The sequence below is a fragment of the Mus musculus genome, chromosome 15, assembly GCF_000001635.26.
Source record: "Mus musculus strain C57BL/6J chromosome 15, GRCm38.p6 C57BL/6J".
Lineage (NCBI taxonomy): Eukaryota > Metazoa > Chordata > Mammalia > Rodentia > Muridae > Mus > Mus musculus.
In genome coordinates, this window is record NC_000081.6 from 29,053,526 (window position 1) to 29,070,268 (window position 16,743).

Here is a 16,743-nt window from a genome sequence, read left to right on the forward strand (position 1 = left end):
CTGGAATGTTTTCATGTCCAGGTCTCTCATCACACAGCTCCTTTCCTAGAAGCTCATCATCTAACAGTGCAGAATTATTTCCTGTCGCCCAGAATGTGCCTTTCATGCCTTCTAAACTTTCTATGTGAGGTTCCCTTTGATGAAAAAAATCTGTGAGCTCCTCCATCTTGACAACCCTGAGAAACTTCTACCTTTACCCACTTCTGTATCTTTATGTGTATGACACCTAGTACCATGACTGAGGTGTAGGAAACCTTAAAACTTTATCAGAAAGAGTGGAGAAATTCATCTGTTGCTTTGCTATCTATACATGTATATATATATATATCTACATATATATGTAGATATATATATATACACACAAATACACACACATACATGTATATATATGTATATACAGTGTGTATATATATATATATATATTGCTATGTATATTGCATATATGGCTATAATGTAATATATAGATATATGTTTATTTACTAGTTTCTTGAGAACTTTGCACAAGGTGTTTTGATCACATGCATCGCTCCCCTAGTTCCATCTATTTTAATCCCATCCCATCCAATTTGTGCTGTCCATAGAGTTTAGGATGTGTGTCCTGCCAGTGTAACATGGCCAACTTCTCAGGAACCATACTCTTGGGGAAAATGGACTTTCACTGTTGGCCAGGGGCAGCACTTCATGCCCACCTCGCATCTCCAGGCTTACATTTGGTCTGGATAGAGCTTGCGAAAGCTATCTCCATGAGGTCAGAGCCGCTGTGAGTTCACACATGCAGCAGCTCTGATGTGCCCTGAAGGCACTGTTTCCCTGCAGGCACCTAGCAAATCCATCAGGATCAGACACTTTCCTCCTCTCCTCCACAATCCTTGAGTCTTACAGGAAGGCCATGTGAGATGTGATATAGATGTCTCATTTATAATCGAGTCTTCTGCAATCTTATTCTCCACACCTCTCTCAGGTATGTTTCTCCTGTGTTAATCCTAATCCTTGCCTTTAAGGCTCCTCAGCTGAGTGTGGAACCAAATACTAGTCTGTGGGAGAGTAAGTCACTGGAAATCCTTCCAGGTCTTTAGTCTAAATAACATTGATGTTACTTTGCTATGTAGCAAATGCTTCAAACTCTCCATTGCTATTCACATATAATGAAACAGAATTGCAGCAATAAGCGTCCAATAAACAAACATATATGACAATAAGAATTGCAATAGGAGGTACACATATGCTACAAGGTGAACAAAACTACAGTTGGAGAACAGAGAAGGAAATGGAAGTTTTATTAGGACAGAGAAACATCAGTAAGTTGTTTTGACTGAAAGTTCAGTGACACTTCAGAGCTTGCCGGGGCTGATAAGTTCTGATTTGTTAATTGCTAAGCAAAGCCAGCCATAAGCTCTTATCTGGCAACTCCACTGTCAGTTGCTGAGTGAAAATATTCTTCAAGATGAACACACCATTTTACTTAATTGGCTCTACTGTGAGATAGCTCCTGCAGCAGGTGTTGAAGACCTTGGTGTTCCATTTCTTTTCTAAGGGCTTTTGATTGTATTTAATGTGAGTGAGAAAAGAATGTATCCCCTCTGTCCTATGAATTTTCACAGTTGCTTTTCAGAGAGTGCTACATTCGACTGTCTGAGACACATTTATGTTGGATTCATGACTCTGAACCTCACCAGGGATGCTGATGCAGTTAGCACTACAGAAATGACTTCACCCTTGAAAGGCTGGAAAAAAGGAGCTTTGTGTCAGATTATTTTTTCACCATCTTATTAAGACATGACAAATAAATGCTGTACTTATTTGTTATATGTTGCGATGTATACGTGCGCACTTTAAAATTATTTAGGCAAGTTAATTACTGTGCATTTTATATCATATACTTATCATTTTCTGGCTTTGGTGGGATCATTAGGAAATAATTTTAATACACAAAGTCTTATTTTTCTGTGTAACTATGCTAAGTTCTTAAGAACACATTGGCTATGCCAAACTTAGTTTTTGCACCTCTTGATAAATATCATCCGGCCTTCACTCTGTAAGTATTAACCTAGGCTTTACATTAATGGATTCAGCCTTTTAGATTCCCTGTAAAGGGAGCTCAGGACAAGATGCCAGTTCATTTATTAATCTTACTGTAGCATCCAATAGGTTCATGCATGTTAAAAGTGCAAATATGCCCTTTCTTCAAGCTGAATAGGATTCAACTATATAAGGATTATTATATATATAGTATATATATAATAAGCCTTATATGTAATTATATTATATAAAAATTACATAATATATACACATGTATATCTTATATCTATATATAAATATACATATTTTGTTTTTCCAAACATATGTCTGGGGGTGCATATATATTTCCTTTCCTGGTTACGTTTAACAAAACTACAAGGAACATGACTGTATAAAATATTCTCAGAGAGTTTTATTTCCTTTTCTTTGATAACACAGAGTAGAATTAGTGAAGTAACATGGCAACCCCACTCTCATTTTTCTTGCAGGTTCTTCACCCTGGCTGTCCTAACGTACATCCCCATCCACGTGGACATGGGCTTCCTTTCCTCCGCATCCTCGACAACATTTTTCACTACAAAAAAGTAATAAGCATAAATTTCCCACCTAAAATACGCTTTCTCTTATACCTTCAATTTACTTAATTTCTGGCTGTTGGATCCTGTCTTCTCACACTGCTGATTTGAAGCCCTCTCCTTAGACTGGCTGTATCGAGAGAGTCATTTCACAGGAAGAAGTTAAGTTTAAGTGTTTTAATAAATGTAAGGTTAAACTTACAGGAGAAAAATAGCTCTGTCTAGAATGTGAGGATAGTGAGGTGACAGCATTCTGGAGAAGAGGACAAGGATCTCCTCACAGCCTGTGTGGTACCTCGATGGCATCATAAAAATAGAGCTTAGATTAGTACCTACTGAACATTGAGAGGACACTGGTCCCTCCCTCCCTCCCTCCCTCCCTCCCTCCCTCCCTCCCTCCCTCCCTCCCTCCCTCCCTACATCCTTCCCTCCCTCCTTCCACATCTTTCCCTCTATCCCTCCCCCCTCCTTTCTTTCCAATGTAAAGACATAGAGTCTGCATACAGAAAAGCAGGACCCTTATCAGTAACCAAATTGACCAGAATTTTGAGTTTATTGTTTTTTTGTGCTCAGGAGTACAAGAAGTGCATTTCACTATAAAGTATTTCAACCTCTGATGTTTTATTACAGTTGCTCTGGTACAATAATTAATGTAAATTGAATGTCATGTATATGCTATTACATTTTAAGTATTTAATTAGAACTACTTCATATTAAATTTTTTGAATCAATGTACATTTCCTACATTAAAAAAAAACAACTAATATGCTGAAGTTTAAAAAAAATTAACCGTGAATTTATGGTTACTCATTTGAAATTTGGAATTTTATATCTATAATTTTCATGTTAATAATTTAAGGAGTAAAAGTAAAAACAAAGTTAAATTACCTGAATTTCAAGTATTTCTAGGATGCTAATATAGATACATATGCAAACTACACTAAACTTATGTTAATTTTAAGATTTAAAAGCAGGAAGTTTATTTATTAGTGGAAATCTTAGTACAAATTGATTTATCAGTGACATCAAATGAAATGGCAGCGAGCAGGTACTCAGTAACTCTTCTGAGTTGTGATCCAGCTACATATTTCATCTTTATTTTTCAGAAATCCTAAGAGACTCATACAAAGATTCATTTGTCTTATGCATGAGGGAAAAAAAAAACTAATACAAAGTCAGGCCATCCCAAATCAGAGGCAGAATGTAGCAGAGTCCTCAGCCTTTAACACTCACTGCTCCTCCCTCATTGGAGGGCACTGCAGTCTAACTTCCATTGTATTTTCTAAAGCTCACAACCAACATCCCTCATTCTTTGATTAATGTCTTAATAGAATTTTATAGTTACTCACTTTTCCTAAAACTTACTGACATAACTAGAGTTCATCTACTGTGACATCAAACATCTGTATCCCTCCATTGGTGATCTTGTCAGGGTTTTGTCTTTTACACATTTTTATTTTTTAATGTAAATTCTATAGATACCTACTTGAATAGCATGCTGTGTAATCAGTACGATAAGGTTTTATCAAATTAGTTACTTTTTCTTAGCTATTTCTTTGTTTCACATCTGAGGAACAGATCAGCAATGGAAATGTTTAAACACACAGGAGACTGCCCCTGCTGTGTGACAGTCACAGGGAGGTGTGTGAAGCTCTTGTGAACACAGGCATGTTCCCTGTCTATCCACTGACTCTCAAGCCTTAGAGACATGTGGTGAAAATACACAAAACATAAGACTTGATACATTGTGGATTCATGATCAATGAAGGTTAGGTTTTCTTTTCTTTTTTTTTTTTAATTAGGTATTTTCCTCATTTACATTTTCAATGCTATTCCAAAGGTCCCCCATACCCACCCCCCAATCCCCTACCCACCCACTCCCCCTTTTTGGCCCCGGTGTTCCCCTGTACTGGGGCATATAAAGTTTGCAAGTCCAATGGGCCTCTCTTTGCAGTGATGGCCGACTAGGCCATCTTTTGATACATATACAGCTAAAGACAAGAGCTCCCGGGTACTGGTTAGTTGCACTGGTGGCTAAGATTTGCTAAACCTACTGTGGATTTTTCCATATTAAATGAACTTTTGTATGTTTTTCTCTTGAGGCTGGAGATTCTTTGGTTATTACAAATTTCTTAGACTTTCCAAACGTTACAAAGCTTAGGAGCTGGGACCCTTATTTCTTTTTCTTTTTTTTTTTTTTTAAGGAAGTTTTTTTTTTCCATTTTTTATTAGGTATTTAGCTCATTTACATTTCCAATGCTATACCAAAAGTCCCCCATACCCACCCACCCCCAATCCCCTACCCACCCACTCCCCCTGAAACTACCAAGATAGACCTAATGGGAAGAAACACAACCTACTAACAGAATGCATTTGTCTGACTATAGAGTCAGCCTGCTTTTTAGAAGAAATAAACTGCCATTTGAGAGTGCTTAAGTCACCAACTTCGGTGACTCTCCTGATCATAACAAATTCACAGGATTGAATTTTAACAGAATATTTTAAACACAGTCAGTTAGATTTCCCAGGATAATGTAGTTTCTCATTCCCCGTGATAGGAACTTTTAAATTATAATTTGCCACATATTGAGAAAATATTATTTTAAGCAGCAGCAAATAAATGGAAGAATACAACTATTTAATATCAAATTCAGCTGTGCGAGGCTTTGATGATTGTTTGAAAAGCCCTAATGGTTTTATCCTATCCCCTACAGCCATGAATTAAGTATGAATAACTGCAACAATAACACATTTTAATAGAGAACATTAATTAACATATGCTGAATGTTAATGAATCTTTTTTTTTCTTGGCAGCATGTGTTACCAGCCAGAGGGCAATAGGATATAAAACGAACACCTAGCACCTTCATCACCGTGGTTGATTGTAAAAGGCAGGCAGTGACTCCTGGTCATGGTAATGCAATGCTTTCTAAATGAAACAATTCAAACAGAGTAAAATCTCCATTCATTTACTTAAGAAGCATTCCTTATCTTTATGAATTCAATACCTAATCACTGAAAGAAAAATTACTCTTGTTTTATATCAGTGAACTCTAGGGGATTCTATTTTATTAGTGTGCACCATTATTCTGCATATTTTAGCTCCTGGTATTCAGGTACCATAGTAGAATTGCAGAACCGATTAATATTTGTTCCTGAAATGACAACATGCTAGCTGCAACTTTGAAAAGAACTGCATACTATTAATTGACAACACAAGTTAGTGAGTCACAATCCCACTTAGCTATTCATCCACATGATCTTAACAGTGATTAGTCGATATTGGATGGAAACTATTCACTGAGTCTGGCAGCAAAGATGGTCAGGTCACATGGATACTTCTCTATTTTTAATTGTATTATTTGTCAAAACTTGTTTATATATTATAGTCAGAGAGATGGTTTAGTGATTAAGTGCACTGCTTGCTTTTCCAAAGGATCTAAATTCAGTTTGGCAAATCTACATGGTGTGACACAATTGCCTGTAACTTCAGTTCCAGGGAATCTGACATGACCCCCTCTTCAAAGATTGTAGGCACATGGTGAACTTACATACATGCAAGAAGAAATAAACAATACAAATAAAATATTAAAAGTTTATATATTTATACTTGCGGTATTTCATGTTATAGCTGTGGTACGTAGTATTAGCCATTTAGAGAACAAATTGCCAAAGTGAAGTGAATCACCTCTTTAAAAAAATAAAGAATAATAAAGCTTGCTATTTTCTATCATATATTCATAGTATAGTGTTACAAACTTGAGTAATAGATATTCTGAACATACAAAAATATTTACAATAGGCCTGTTTTACAATATGTTATGATCTCACATGAGGGGAAATTAAAATTTTTGAGCAAGCATTTTGAAATTAATAGGAATAATAAAGATGACAGCAAAGGCTAGCATACTGTTAGAACCCACTGTTAGTCTAGTGGGTAATGACGTATATGTGCGTAAGTCCATATTTATCTCCTGATATATTATTTTTAATATTGCATTGTCTCTTGTGGATATAGACTCTGAAGAATGAAGACAAATCATTTCTCCAATAAGGTTTCATTTTAGAGTTAAACTGAGACCCTTTCCCACTGCATAGTTATGTGCTCCTTTTTATATTTATTTATTTATTTATTTATTTATTTATTTATTTATTTATTTATTTTGAGACAGGGTTTCTCTGTGTAGCCCTGGCTGTCCTGGAACTCACTCTGTAGACCAGGCTGGCCTTGAACTCAGAAATCTGCCTGCCTCTGCCTCCCGAGTGCTGGGATGAAAAGCTTGCACCACCACTGCCCTGCTATATGTGCTTTGTATTTTCTTAAGATATTTCCCAGAGAAGATTATTACAATTACCCTTTCAATATACTCACACTCTGTACCGTAATTTTTATCTACTCTGGGCCTCCTGAGTTTCAAGTTTTATGCAAGATCTTACCTATGTGCAGTGTGATTTGTGAACATTTCCTTGATGTTATATCTAATACATTGCTACAAATAGCAAGCTTTAATGGAAAAAAAAACCCTTAGGAGAAAAAAAAAAGGAATAAATTGCATAATATCTTTTTGATATGAGATACACAGTAGGTCATCAGTCAAGAACAACACAATTTAATAGTATTTACAAGTAGCATTGGTAGGTGGTCAGAATTAGTATTTAGTATTTTAAATGCAAAATGATCTATCATGATGCATTCCACTGTATAGAAACTATGCAGCTCCTGACACACAGTCCTGGTATGCACACATAAGTCAAGAGAGGGCACCAGATCCCTACCTACCAGATTCACAGACGGTTATAAGCCAACTTGTGGGAACTGTGAACTACACTATGTCCTTTGAAAGAGTGGCAAGTGGTATTAATTTACTGACTTCACTTCTCATAGTCATGGTAGTTATTCCATATTAGTTTTATATCTTACTTTATGAAGTCTGTTGTGCAGCATATATTTCAAGTATTGTGCCCAGTATGATTTTTTTCTTTGAGAAGAGGATTCAATTCAAATATTTTACAATACATTGTGTGATGTTTGGCACATATGGGTATGCATCTGTTTGGTTTGGATGGAAGGATGCATAAATTTCATCTCAACATTTTATAATTACTTTATTCATTTACATCCCAAATGTTGCCCCTCCCCCCAATTCCCCTTCCAGATTTCTTCACACCATCCTCTTTCTGCTTCTTCTCTGAGAGGGTGTTCCACCCCCTTCCCCACCCTGCATACCTCTTCTCTGGGGCATCAAGTCTCTACAGGATTAGGCACATCCTCTCCTACTGAGGAAAGGCAAGGTAATCTTCTGATACACATGTGCCTGGGGCCATAGACCAGCCCATGTATGCTCTTTGGTTGTTGGTTTAGTCTCATTGGTTGGTTGGCAGCTCATAGGGGTCCAGGTTAGTTGACACTATATGGGGTTGCCATCCCCTTCAGTTCCTTCAATCCTTCCTTAAAATCTTCCATAGGAGTCCCTGATCTCAGTCCAGTGGTTGACTGTATATATCTGCATTTGTTCCAGAGACCCTAACTTCTTAACCCTGGCATTTCAGAATTCTTGGCAATGCTTAATTTTGAGTGTTGGGGGATGGAGGATAGCAATGATCACTTTCATTAAAATCTTCAATTAAGATTTCTATGATGCTTTATTCAAGATTTAACAATGAATGTATTCATTTTTCGAAGACCACCAAGGTAATGTGCATTTTCACAGTATAAAATGCAAAATCAATATGATGTACAATATTGATGTTAACCCTGACCATGTGACTGAACGTATTAGACTTCAGGCTTATGGAATTCATCAAACTTTATCGCACTCATTAAACTCATTCATTTGATTGGAGAATTGCTCTAGAATAAAAGATCAATAATCACTGCTATAAGATTGTCATCCAGGTCATCTCAGTTGGCACAGAAGGAACCACCTATGCATTATCTGTATCTCTCTAGGTATATTAATGTCAAGAAATCCAAATTAGTTGTTTACATACTCCATGTATGCCATAAAGCACTCACAAGTATTCATTTCGAAGACTGACTTTTCTCCACTCTGTGCAGTATGCTCACAGAGGGAGAATGTGGAAATTTGCCAGCTGCTCATGTATAGTTGTGTCAGTATTGTCAAATTATAGTTCCATTAAAGTATCAACCACATCGTTAACTGAGTCTCTTGCCTTTAATCTTAAGTCTATACCCATTTCCAAATGTATTTAATATACGTGCATCTTCCACAATATCATACCACATATGTTTTAGAAAAACTGACTACATTTCACATTTTATAGGTTATCAATCTCCTAAATAATATATACACTTAAAATTATTGATTTGCACCCCTGAATTTGTGTATCAGAAATACTTCAATGTGTAGATGCTTTCTACACTGAAAATCTCTCCGTAATGAACATGTATAGTGACAGTTTTGTAATTGTGGATTCCTTAAAAAGGCAGAAATGTTATAAGAATATGTTTTTGTTTTTAATCCAGGGAGTGGGGATGTAGAGCCATTTTGGATTCTCTGCAGCATCTGACTATGATTAGCCTCCTGCTCTTAAAGAGGCATGGCTTTGCCAGTCGGCAGTAGCTTCTGCCATTGTGTGATGCTTGGAATTCTGGGAACATTTTAGAGGGTAGATGAGGGCCCAAAAAGGCAGGGCTGGTGGAGGGGTGATGGTTGGTCAGTTAGGGAAGTTGGTTGCAGTTTGTTAGCTGCCATGGTTCTCCCCACTCCCTAACACTTGATAGAAGAGATAAGAAAACAGAAGAGGAAATCTATGAGTTTTATTTCTTTCCTTTGGCTTCTTCTTTGACCATGGCTACAAACAAATCACAACTAACCTACTATAAGGGAGGAAGACTGTCCCTGAATATTGGAAAAACTGCCCATAGGCTAGGGGAGGGAGGAAAGACATTTACTTTTCTTAGTAAATGTGATCTGACCTGCTATCCTTGCCCATGGACAGCAAACTCCAGAACCTTCATCTTCTGAATATGCACTCACTCCCAAGAGTAACACTTTAGGGCACTTCTGTTGTGCTCAACTAGGGAGCTGACTTCTTTGTTCACTCTAATTCTGAAAATTTCCAGCTTTGGGGCTAGTACAGATACTGGTTTCCTAATTTCTAGAAAGAAGTTGGCATCTGAAGAACTAGGCAACTTTCAGCAAGTAAGTCTGTCACAGGGTTATAGCCTCACTTCATCGGTGCGTTTCTTGGTGGGAACTCTGAACAATAAAATATTGGAAAGCAAAAGAGTTAGAAAAATCAGCATAGAAGTAAAGAAATGGGAGCAACATTCCTGCAATATTGGGCAAAGAGGGCTATGCATCTCAGGCACAGATGAGGGAGCCCCCAAACTGACTCAGAGTCACTTGATGATTGGCAAAACTGCAAAAGGTAATTAAAACAAAATACAGTGGGAAGAAGAAGGACCCACCTACAAGGTAGCAAAGACCAGCAGCATACACGGCTAATCCTCAGGTCTCCACAGTGCCTCTGCTGATGTTCTGTCGCTTCTGTGAGCCATATGCTCCAGTAGCATAGATAATTAGCATTATATACACATGGCCTGACTCAGATAGACTTTTTCACTTACAAATATGAATTTAAGCTTCTTTTCATGTGGTTTCATGGCTTATCAAATTGCTACTGTGACCTTTCTTTTCATTGAATCTCAGCTTGTATTTAGAAAATAAGTTTTGGAATTTTAATTCATCTCATTATCAGTCCTCAAATCATTTGATACTTTCGTGTTATAGATCAAAAGTCACCAAGTCAAAATTGGTCTTTGGAAGATGTATACTTTTATTTTATATTTATTTTTGCAGTTTAATAAAAGATTCCTGTTTTTTTTTTCCTCCATAAAAGAAATATGGTGAGTGAGCAAGTTCATTTTCTGAATAAGAAAAGACACATTTCTATTTAGGACAAGTCTAAAACAATTCTTTGTTTTAATTAGCGTTGGTAATTTGGTGATAAATTCAGCTTTTATGCTCTATAATCTTTTTGATAAGTTGTTTTCATACATTGGTGTCAGAATTGTCAGCTGCTCATGCTTAGTTGTGTCAGTACTGTCAAATCATAGTTCCATGAGAAAACAAAAACGGAACAAAGCGACAATCAGGATCACGGAGATCAATCACAGGTTCTCTCGCCTTTAATCACAAGCCTACACTCATTTCCACATTTATTTAGTATACGTGCGTCTGAAGCTGCCTGGATCTTCAGATGCCTTCTTCAATCCAGAGATCAGGAATCCAGAATCTGTACTCGCTCAGAAGCTGCAGACTTCAGAATAAGGGTGAAGTCAGCTCCTTGCCTGCGCACAGGGGAGTTCCCTGAAAAGTTCTTGGGAGTTCACAGTCAAACGATGAAGGATCTGGAGTCTGGTGTCCCTGGGCAAGGACAGCAGTCTAAATCACAGTTACTAAGAAGAGTGGATGATGGTTGTCTCCCAACGTCAGGCCAGTCCTCTTCCCATGTCTCGTTGGCTCAAGTGCCAGTCTCTCGGAAAACAGCCTCACTGAAACGGAAAGTTACTTTTCTAAATTTTTAGAGACTGACAACAAAAGTGAGCCATTGTATATTCAGTTTAGAATTATTTCCCAGAATCTACAAATCATCTTACAAAAGTTTTGAATTGGAATCTGTAGTATCTATAGCTGGTTGCAAGAAATTACATCTTAATTACATTTAACTCTGGCAAGTCCAGAAAATCAAATATGTGTCTAGTATCTAAATCTCTTCCATTCACTATTTTTGGTAGTTTTACTACATACAAACATTTTATATATCTGACAGGCTTTAACCGAACTATTTTTCTTTCTTTGGTATTAGTGTGCATTTTTAAAGACAGATTCAATTTCTTCATTTCTGTGATCTATAAAAGGAATTTTATGTTACACACTACTCATTATATACAAATTTTGCTGCATTTGCTTTCTACTTTTAGTATTTATAAATATGCGAAGATTTTAAAATGGAAATTCTGCTATGTATAGAATGATAAAAATAAAATGCTAATATATTGATTAGGTTTACAATCATGTTTTTGAATTGTCCTACTTACTTATTTTTTAAATATAATCTTTCACTTGTCCATAATTTTCAATAAGGTACATCTATGGATCTGTAAAATATGTATCTGTTATTCAGAATTAAACCTACTAATGGATGGTGTTTATAAATACTTCTTATGAGAAAAAGCTCGATTAACTCTTTTACTTAAGATTTCAGTGGATCAGTCTAACTTTTTTGTTTATCTTTGCTGAAATGAAAACATAGTTTTCTCTTTTACCTTTCTTCCCTCCAAACTATCTCATACACCTGTTCCTGCTTGTCTTCAAAGTCAAGGCCTTTTTCATCAATTGTTATTGCATGAATATGCAGTTTTTTTATATACTTACATATTCTTAAGCATACCCTGTTGAACTAATATAGGCCCCAAAACATGCATAATTTCGGTGCTGATCATTAGGCACTGAACACCAATTGGTGTGTCCTTCTCTGAGGTTGTCCAACTCTCCAGCTCTTAACTTCATTCAGTTGCCTGTAAATCTTTCTGTAGTGTTCACATACAATGGGCTTTTTCTCATGCAGTACTGAATATTCATTGCTGTCTTCTTTGTCCAGATCACATTTGGTCATGTTGGTGAGACTTTATGAGTGCAGATTTTGATGATGTTAGAAGATATAATCTCATGGTAAACTTCCCGATCATCTGGCTTGTACACTCTTTCTGCATCCTCTTCTTTAATGTTTCCTGGTCATCTTCCATCAAGTTTTGTCCAAGCAATTATTTTATTGGGACATATTTTTTTTGCAATAATTTGCAGTGAAGAAATGAGGAAAATATTCCTTAGCTTCAGGAATTTTAAAAGTGTTTATGAAGAAATATAAAATATATTGCATATGAGATAATTTTTTCTCACATGAAACATTTTAAAGATTTTTATATTGTTAAATATTGGTTTGTTTATTCAGACCTTTATACATGAACACTGAATCTTATTTTCCACAACTCTTAGACCATCCTCCATGCACACACACACACACACACACACACACACACACACTGCTCTTATGTAAATGTGTCCATGACTGATCTCTTGGGACTGGATAAAAGATGTGGAAACTCTTCCCTGACTCAACAGCCATTGCTCACCTGTAGGTGTGCACATGGGGATGTGCCATTGTGGAATTTCACCTGTCTGTGTTGGTATGGCAACTTGTGTTACTATATAATTTACTCAGGCAACCATATTGTTGAAAATTTGTGATTACATTCTTCCTCTTATGTCTAGGAGATAACACAAATCATTTTTAATTGCTTTCTTTTGGGGGAGGGGTTAATCTAAGATATAGTCTATCATTTTCAGAGGAAGGTTTCAAGACAGTAAGTGAAACAGCTAGAGTCAAGGCCACATCACACCCAAAGTCAAGAACAGTGAGAAACAGATGCACTCATTGTCCCAGGTTGCTTAATTCCAGCTATTTCCTGTTCTGCAAATGTTTTTATTTAAATTATGTCAATGCATCAACTTTGTTAAAATATAATAATGTATAACAATGTATTATAATTACATGGTTGTAATTCACTTTCCCAATGTTATAATTTTAATTTTATATATGTAATATAATCTGCTGCCTTGCTCAGACAATACACTCTATGACAAAAACACTTGATGGAAGTGATCAGAAGGGAAAGGATGAATTTTGATCGTGACTCCGATGGTTTCAATGACTCATGATGAGGAAGGCAAGGTTAAACCAAACAATGATGAGCAGAGAGAACAGCCTCAAAAACTGGCCTTATTTATTTCCAAATCATGTTCAGTCAAGACAAAGTCCACTTAACATTGCAAGCTACAGCCTAGCCAGGTCAGTTCTACATGAAGCTAATCCTCTCTGGAGACATGTTCTGAACCGTACGTCACTATTTTCTAAATATCTTGCCACCCAATCAAGTATTTAATTAATTACTGTCTTCAGTTTAAAAAGAGAACTTTTGTCTATTTTCACAATGAGAAAGTAGAAGTTTTATCACTGACATTCTGTCTTCAGACACTCACATATGAGATATCACTTGTGTAGGTTTGAAGAGAAAAAAAAATGTAGAGGGATATTGATAAGATCGTACAAGTCATTATAGAAGCAGAAACTTTTTAACATTAATTCTTCTTGGATCCTCTCTTCATTCTTACTACAACTTATGGAAGACAAAAGATCTGAACAATTGTTGAATTCATGTGACCAGTCAAATATCTGAATTGTTCCTAGATATTTTGACATATCTGATGCAAATATAAAGAGGTTGAAATAAGAATCCATGCTCTACACATATTTTTTAAATTCTAGTGTCAGCCTTTCAAGATAACATATTGTATTTTCACTCAGATGAAGAATTGATGTCTAAGAAAAATGAATGTAAGTTTTCTTGATCTTTTTAAATCTTTTATTCTTGATAATAAAATCTGAAATTGCTAAAATAAAATAGAAGAAAACTAATCATTATACAATGCTGTGTAGCTAAGATGTTACTGTATCCTATCATGCTGCTATGATTAACCAGTTATCAGTAAATATGGTCATATTTACTATAGTGATTCCTATTATCTGTTTTGATAGAAATACTTTATGAAAATCTCTATTGAGGCTCTGTCTCATCCTTCAGTTTTTAGTGCATTACTGGTTTTCCACCAAGCCTTGTGTTCTCTTGGCAAACTCTGTACCACAGAGATGTTCCCCAGTCTAATTCTGTTGTTCTTGTAAGAGAAATTTGGTACAAGGTAAGCAGACTGCATCAGTTGTTAATGTCCACTCGAGATGAGACCCGAGAGAGCCTCTATCTGTTCTCATATCTGAAGCACATAAAGGTGAGGAGCTTCGTACAGTGTACTCTGTTTTTCTTTAACCAGAGTTCTCTAAGGCTTCTCCTATTAGACATAGCATCATTATTGTTCGTAATTCTTTGTCCTAAATTCAATGACCTAAAATAGTTTATGACTCTTGGGGCTCACAGTCCTGAAATCACCATCAGGTATTCATATTCTTCCTAACACTGGAGAAGAGGAAATAAAAAGGAGTATAAACTGGAACCTCTCGCATATGAATTACTGTAAGGTGAGGGTATAGCATGTGTACAATACATACGATGCTAGCAACTTCCTCTAAATCAAAGCATCCCATACCAGATTTGGAAAGAGAGCTTGCATGTCGCCAGAGGAGAATGAAATGTCCACGGGTAAGGAAGTTTCTGAAACTTAGAAATTTAATAGTCTCCTCCTCTCCTCCCCAAAATTAATCACAATTGCTAGGGGATGGAGACCATCCAACTAGGTAGCTGCAAGTTGTGAAAACATCTCCAGGATGTGACTTTCCTTACTCACTACTAATGCAATGGTGGTTTGTTTGGTGACGCTACCTTTAAAGCATTCATGCTCCAGTAAGCAAACTGTTCCCAGTTTTCCTATAAGTAGCCCACATAGACTCCCTCTGGGTGACTATGCTTCACTTTGATGCAGGTGTTCCTCTGGCTACTTAGCTCTCTCTACCTGTGATGAAGGAAAAGCCTTTATTCACATCTCTATAGGAAAGGTCATGCAACTGCGAACTAGACAGATCTCCATCTAAATTACAAGAAACTGAATTTTGTTTCATTAAAAATAAAATCAACTCGCAGTGTGTATCCACTAGAGCTCATTTACATATTAAAAAATCATCTCCTGGTGAGGCTCAACCTTCATCACAAATATATTTTGAGTGTGAAACTTGATGGGTTTGTGTGAAATTTTCTCAGATATTTACTTGACAGGTGACTCCAGATTAAAGGACAAAAAATTTAAATCACATTTTGTGGTAAGTCTTTAGAGCTCTGTTTCTTTTAGTAAAACTTTTTATTTTAGAATCTCTCTCTCTCTCTCTCTCTCTCTCTCTCTCTCTCTCTCTCTCTGTATGTGTGTGTATGTGTGTGTGCCTGTGTTTGCTTGAGTGCATTTCTCAAATCTCTTTCATCTTAAATTTAAATGCACACATAAATTTTGCATAATCTGTATAAATGAAATTATGGACAAAGATCACAGTTTCAAGGAGCCATATGCTCTACAGAAGGATGGCTATAGCTTAGTGTTAATGAGTGTTAGCTTTCTCCTCTTCAATGTATCACTACACTGCGAGAGAATACATAAGTCACATTCCCAAGTCACAGACAGAGCAGGTGCTTCAACTTGAACTCTGAATATTTCATAATGCACAGTTAGCTGTTTTCTTCAAACCTACTCATGAGCTAGTCTCATAGTAAGTCCATCCCTCCAATGGGCCATAATGTTTTATGTGACAGCTTAGGAACTCTCTGCTTTCCTACAGGATTTAATGTTTCAGAGCAGCTTTGACGAAATTCTGCCTTGTGCTTCATGGTTCTGACCACTTAAATCTGCCTCCTTTTCCACCCTTACTTTTCATCTTAATCAGTTACACTTAATCAGCTCCTCATGTCCTATGACCTGACTCGGGGTGTCTCAGGGTGCATTGCCATTGTCCTAAGGAGATATCTCAGAAGCTTTGTCCTAGATGACAACAAAATTTGTCATCTCAACACATTCTTCCCTTTCTGATCAATATTTGTGTAAACAGTCACATGCTTAGCATATTGTGAGCATAATATTCAATGTCAATTTTATCATGGAAAACAGTAAATCTGCTCAGTACAGAAGCAATATGGAATGATAGAGTTCCAAATGGATCTAACTAAGGTTCTGCAAATGTGCTCATAGTATTCCATATTTTTGGGCTGTAGAACACAGGAAAAATAAAAAGAAAGGCAGGAACATCTTCTTAAAGTTCTTCAAAAAGCCCTTTTGTGGTTCACTAATTGTAGGTTTTCTATGCTGATTTATAATAGCATGTATGGTATTTATTTTCTGAACTTACTTGCACATTTGTTATATTAGGGAAAATTCACATGTCAATATCTAAAGAATACAATTTGATTTGATTCTCATGTTGCCAATGAGCATTGCTAGATGTAATTTTAACTGTAGATTTATGATCCACTTTTATAGCTGAAGAAGTGATGTGTTTATTCCCTTTTCAGGGAGAGATGGGTTTGTTTCGTTTTGGTTTTGTCTTGTTTTGTTCTTTGATCGTTACATGA